The sequence below is a fragment of the Chiloscyllium plagiosum genome, unplaced genomic scaffold (genome assembly GCF_037043375.1).
Source record: "Chiloscyllium plagiosum isolate Xiang-an unplaced genomic scaffold, Cpla_swu_hap1 HiC_scaffold_31, whole genome shotgun sequence".
Lineage (NCBI taxonomy): Eukaryota > Metazoa > Chordata > Chondrichthyes > Orectolobiformes > Hemiscylliidae > Chiloscyllium > Chiloscyllium plagiosum.
The window spans coordinates 18,346,438-18,352,934 of NW_028270169.1; the positions used below are offsets into that span (position 1 = coordinate 18,346,438).

The 6,497-nt window shown below is 44.0% G+C and overlaps 1 protein-coding gene across 1 annotated transcript in view; it reads right to left on the reverse strand.

The window, feature by feature from the left end:
* cuedc1b (CUE domain containing 1b) overlaps positions 1-371 on the reverse strand; it is a 170,661-nt gene extending 170,290 nt beyond the window's left edge. The window contains exon 1 of the mRNA XM_043718351.2: positions 67-371. The gene's annotated coding sequence lies outside the window, so the exon portion shown is untranslated. The remainder of the gene's footprint in view (positions 1-66) is intronic.
* Positions 372-6,497: the final 6,126 nt, after the last annotated feature.

Consider the following 6,497-nt stretch of genomic DNA (forward strand, 5'->3'; position numbering starts at 1 on the left):
CCCCTTGACCAAACGCTAATTGCCCCCCCCCATCCTCCAGCGCCCAGGATCCCCGGGGCCACTCACCGGCAAAGCAGAGGCTCGAACCAGGCACCCCCTTCACTCTCGGTCCCCTCTCCTCCTGTCCGCAGGTCGGGCCAGCTGAGCCCCTCTTCCACCCACCCCCCCCCCCCCCCCGGGCTCCTTCCGTCAAGCGGTCTCTCGCAGCCGAGTCACTCTGGTCAACTTTGGCAGAGGTTGGGCTGGGCTGAGGGGCGGCTTGTCATGTCCCTCTCTCCCTCCCTTGTCTTCTTCAGCGCGTCGAGGTCAACAGATGGAAATGGAGATGGAGAGGGTTCTGGCACAATCACAGAGGGAGAGGGAGATGGAGAGAGAGCAATGCAGCTTCCTAGTGGAGATCCTGGAGAAATGCAACTCCTGCTCCAGATCACTTCACCAGGCGGAATGAGCAAAACCCTCCGCTGTATTAAGAACCGCAAAGCTCTTGGTTTCTATTGAAAGACTCTGATTTATGAAACGTTAAGCAAGATTGGTTTATTAAGCGCCGCGAAACTCCGATTTATTAAACGCTGTGACAGACTCTGGTTTATTTATTAGTACAAAACTGCTTTATTAAACGCTGCAAAACTCGGTGTGATGAAGAAGTGCAAAACATACTCTGGTTTGTTATGCCCGACATACGCTTTATTAAGCCCCCTGCAAAACACTGCTTTGTTAAACACAGCAAAATCGCCACTTTATAGTACTGCAGTAGTCTGGTTTATTTGCAGTAGTTTGTAACCCCTGTAAAAGCTCTTGTGAAGTCAGCGCTATTTGAAATACCAATTCTTTTGTTGCAGTGTGATTTATCAATCGTCATATTGTACCAATACAATTGACCGCATTTGATTTGTTTCTTACACACTGAAGAAATTACGTAAATGCATCTTTTCGTGTTTAGCATTTGTTTATACCGTTTAAAAATCCCAAGACGAAATGTGAGGTTTTCTTTGATTGGGGAAGGACTACAATTATTGCTTTCTCCAAGCTGTCCTGAGAAGAAATGGAGGTGAAAGGTCACTGGTCTGAAACGTTAGTTCTGCTTGTTTTCATCCATAGATGCTGCCTGATCTCCCGGGCATTGAGAGACAAACAGCATGAAAACAGACCCTTCAGCCCAACTCTTCTACACAGACGAAGTTTCCCAAACTAGTCCCATTTGCTTGCATTTGACCCATATCCCTCTAAATCTTTCCTATTCATGTCTCTGTCCAAATGTCTTCTAAATGTTGTACCCGTATCTGACACTTTCTCTGGCATTTAATTCCTCTTAGAGTCATAGAGATGTACAGCATGGAAACAGACCCTTCGGTCCAAACCGTCCATGCCGAACAGATATCCCAACCCAATCTAGTCTCACCTACCAGCACCCGGCCCATATCCATCCAAACCCTTCCTATTCATATATCCATCCAAATGCCTTTTAAATGTTGTAATTGTACCAGCCTCCACCACTTCCTCTGGCAGCTCATTCCATACACGTACCACCCTCTGTGTGAAAAAGTTGCCCCTTAGGTCTCTTTTATATCTTTCCCCTCTCACCCTAAACCTATGCCCTCTAGTTCTGGACTCCCTGACCCCAGGGAAAAGACTTTGTCTATTTACCCACAGCGCCAGAGACCCGGGTTCAATTCCCGCCTCAGGCGACTGACTGTGTGGAGTTTGCACGTTCTCCCCGTGTGTGCGTGGGTTTCCTCCGGGTGCTCCGGTTTCCTCCCACAGTCCAAAGATGTGCAGGTCAGGTGAATTGGCCATGCTAAATTGTCCATAGTGTTAGGTAAGGGGTAAATGTAGGGGTATGGGTGGGTTACGCTTCGGCGGGGCGGTGTGGACTTGTTGGGCCGAAGGGCCGGTTTCCATACTGTAAGTAATCTAATCTAATCTAATCTAATCTAATCTAAAACCCTATCCATACCCCTCATAATTTTGTAAACATCTATAGGTCACCCCTCAGCCTCCGAAGTCCCTATTCAGCCTCTCCCTATAGCTCAAATCCTCCAACCTTGGCAACATCCTTGTAAACCTTTTCTGAACCCTTTCGGGTCTCACAACATCTTTCTGATAGGAAGGAAACTAGAATTGCATGCAATATTCCAACAGTGGCCTAACCAATGTCCTGTACAGCCGCAACATGACCTCCCAACTCCTGTACTCATTATTCTGACCAACAAAGGAAAGTATACCAAACGCCTTCTTCACTATCCTATTTACCTGCAACTCCACTTTCAAGGAGCTATGAACCTGCACTCCAAGATCTCTTTGTTCAGCAACACTCCCTAGGACCTTACCATCAGGTGTATACGTCCTGATAAGATTTGCTTTCCCAAAATGCAGCACCTCACATTTATCTGAATTAAACTCCATCTGCTACTTCTCAGCCCATTGGCCCATCTGGTCAAGATCCTGTTGTAATCTGAGGTAACCTTCTTTGCTGTGCACCTCCAAATTTGGTGTCATCTGCAAACTTACTAAATATACCTCTTATGTTCCCATCCAAATCATTTATATTAATGACAAAAAGTAGAGGACCCAGCACCGATCCTTGTGGCACTCCACTGGTCACAGGCCTCCAGTCTGAAAACAACCCTCCACCACCACCCTCTGTCTTCTACCTTTGAGCCAGTTATTCCGTGAAATCTAACCTTGCTAACCAGTCTCTCATGGGGAACCTTGTCAAACGCCTTACTGAAGTCCATATAGATCACATCTACCGCTCTGCCCTCATCAATCCTCTTTGTTACTTCTTCAAAAAGCTCAATCAAGTTTGTGAGACATGATTTCCCACGCACTAAGCCATGTTGACTATCCCTAATCAGTCCTTGCCTTTCCAAATATATGTACATCCTGTCCCTCAGGATTCCCTCCAACAACTTGTCCACCACCGACGTCAGGCTCACTGGTCTATAGTTCCCTGGCTTGTCCTTACCACCCTTCTTAAACACCGTCCTCTTTTCAGAGCACTGCATTTAGTTATAAATGAAGATATTAAATTCATCAACCTGCTCTAGATTTGATCCTCAGCATGGGCTAAGATAGTTATTCACTGGTGATTGCTTCATTTTAAACTTGCAATTTAATTATGTCTTCTACACAGTAAGAAACAACTCAAAACCAGCAGCTTCATTTTTTTTTAAATATGTATCAGGTTTCCAGGAACCATAGTATTTTGCTTTTGCATTATTTGCTCTGAGAAGGTAGGGTTGGACCTTCTGTTTAAATCACTGTGCTGTGTTCCCACCATTCTGTTGGATTGGATTTTGGAGGATTCCAGCTTAATAACAAAAGATAAATAGTGATTGCACATCTTAAATGATTGAGAGGGAGAAGTTGAGTCCATATGAAAAAAGAACAATTCCAAAAGGGGAGCGGGGGGAACCTGTGGCAGGACATAGACAAATCATTGGAGCTGGTTGGAATGAGCTGCCAGAGGATGTGGTGGAGACTGGTACAATTGCAACATTTGAGAGGCATTTGGATGGGTATATGAATAGGAAGGGTTTGGAGCGATATGGGCCGGGTGCTGGCAGGTGGGACTAGATTGGGTTGGGATATCTGATCAGTATGGACGGGTTGGACCGAAGGGTCTGTTTCCATGCTGTACCTCTCTATGACTCTATGACTACGATTCAAGGAAGTGCCTATGACTAGGTGCATTAGTCAGAGGGGAATGGGTCTGGGTGGGTTACTCTTTAGAGGGTCGGTGTGGACTTGTCAGGCCAAATGGTCTGTTTCCACACTGTAGGGAGTCTAAACTACCTTGTCAAGGGCAGTAAATGTACTGACCTAGTGAACAACACCCAGATCCCCGAATTAATTTTTAAGAAATTGAGTTTCTCTCTGATTTTATTCCTACTTGTTCCATTCAGTAGTTCCTACTTTCAAAGCAGCTTGGATCTGCAGTTCACTGCACCAAGAAATACAGGATAAGACATGCCCTACCATACTTATTTCATTATACCATTAGTATTGCTGCTGGAAAATTGTTGCCACATTTTCTACATAACCCACTGGAGGTGATTTCACCACTTTCTTAAATTCAGAAACTAAGCATTACACTGGACACATTTTCACATTAAATCCAACACTTTTATTGAGAATTTTAAAGTCAATAGTTTAAAGAAAATGATACCCTGTATGATTTCTGTTCAGCTCACTGAGAGTTTTCTTGCCAATATGTATCTTCCTTCTGGAATGCTCCTGTGTGTGACCTTTTCAGGGGCTTACATACAAAATACAGTTTGTGAATGAGGCCATGCTCATCTGGGCATGGATTGGGTCATTAGAAGCATGATCAGCTACTGGTTGGTTAGCAAGTTGTCTTCCATCCGTTCAGCCATATAAGGGCCGAATGCGATTGTTTGTCTGATCTCAGTGAGTTTTTTTTTAAAAGTGTATTCACAGGATGTGGGTGCTGGCTAGACCAGCATTTAATGCAATCTCTAATTATCCTGAGTGGCTTGCTCGGTGATTTCAGAGGGCAGTTAACAGTCAACCACATTGCTGTGGTTTAGAGACATGTCACTTTTAAATTGAACCAGATGGGTGCTTTTTCTTTGAAAACAACAATTGACAGTGGTTACATAGTCACCATTAGGCGAGCATTTCATTCCAATTTTGTCGAATTCAAATTTTACCATCTGCCATGGGGGAAATTGAGCCCACACCCCGCCGGCCATTAGTCTGGGTCTCAAGATTATCACTACATTAGCACTTCTCCAGTTTATTGACATGAGTAATTTTAGTACAGTTCAAATTGCTTTGGTCAAGTCAGTAGGATGCACCCCAGATAGTTTAATATTATGACATTATAACAGACAGTTTTCTGAGCTCATAGCCAGCCCATTACCCTTGTCCTTACAGTCAAAACTGTGGCTGCACATATAAAACTTGTTTTAAGGCAGATTCTAAGATTAATATCATGCCACACTCCTTGTTCTTATCTCAGTGTCTACCATGCCAGATTCTGGACTTCCCAAAGATAGAAATAATTGGAGGGGGTTGTTGATCCTGTGATGATGTTAAAACAATACATTATCTCTGTGCAAAAGCGCTGGCTAAGTATGGTTCTGGAGTGGGGAGGGAGGTTTAACATCATGTTGGGTACTTTCCCTCTATACATAGGCACAACCAAAATAGCTTGTTAGCCCAATTTCTTTTTGCAATAAAGGCTCTCAATACATCAAGTGCTTTTCATATTGCATATCTCAAAGAGCCTCATAGACAGTGAAATACTTCTGAATTCTAGTCAGGTTGTAATGTAGGAAATATAATAGCCAATTTAAGCACAGCAAACTCCCACAAGCAGTGAGGTGATAATGACCAGATACACAGTTATTGTGATATGGTCTCAGTTTAACATTTCATCCAGAATACACATTTCTTAGAACTTAGCTCCTCTCCTCAGCACTGAAGTGTTCCAGTCTCCAGAGTCAAGCTCCAACTTAATGACTTTCTGGTTCATCTGCAAAACATATCCTACTGAGCCAAGACTGATACCTTGCACCTAACCTGTTTCACATGCATTCATGGAAATGTGAGTATCGCTAGCTATGTCAGCATTTATTTAAAAATCACACAACACCAGGTTATAGTCCAACAGATTTAGTTGGAAGCACGCTAGCTTTCACCTGATAAAGGAGCATCGCTCCAAAAGCTAGTGTGCTTCCAATTAAACCTGTTGGACTATAACCTGGTGTTGTGTGATTTTTAACTTTGTTCACCCCAGTCCAACACTGGCATCTCCAAATCAGCATTTATTGTTCTTGATAACATCTGGATTAAGGGAAATTGGAAGTGAAATATATGGAAACACAATGCTGGGGAAGTTCTGTAAATCAGTCAGCATCTGTGGCCTAAGAAACAGTTAACTTTGAGTTCTGTGACTCAGACATTCTTATAACTTCTTTGAAACTGTAGTGTTAAGTGGATATTTTACTGAAACAGAAATCTGCTCCATTCACTCCCACTTTTTCAGATCCAGCTTTGCGATTGACTCTTCAGTCAATAATCATGCTTTTGATACTCAATCCTAATGAAAAATGTTGGAGATCACAGTGGGACAGGCAGCATCCATGGAGAGAGATGAAGCTAACGTCTCGACGCTAGATGATTCTTCAGCAGAGCTGACTCAAAACATTAGCTTGTTCTTAGATTAGATTAGATTAGATTAGATTACTTACAGCGTGGAAACAGGCCCTTCGGCCCAACAAGTCCACACCGACCCGCCGAAGCGCAACCCACCCACACCCCTACCCTTACCCCTTTAACCTATCACTAGGGGCAACTTAGCATGGCCAATTCACCTGACCCGCACATCTTTGGACTGTGGGAGGAAACCGGAGCACCCGGAGGAAACCCACGCAGACACGGGGAGAATGTGCAAACTCCACACAGTCAGTCGCCTGAGTCGGGAATTGAACCCGGGTCTACAGGCGCTGTGAGGCAGCAGTGCTAACCAC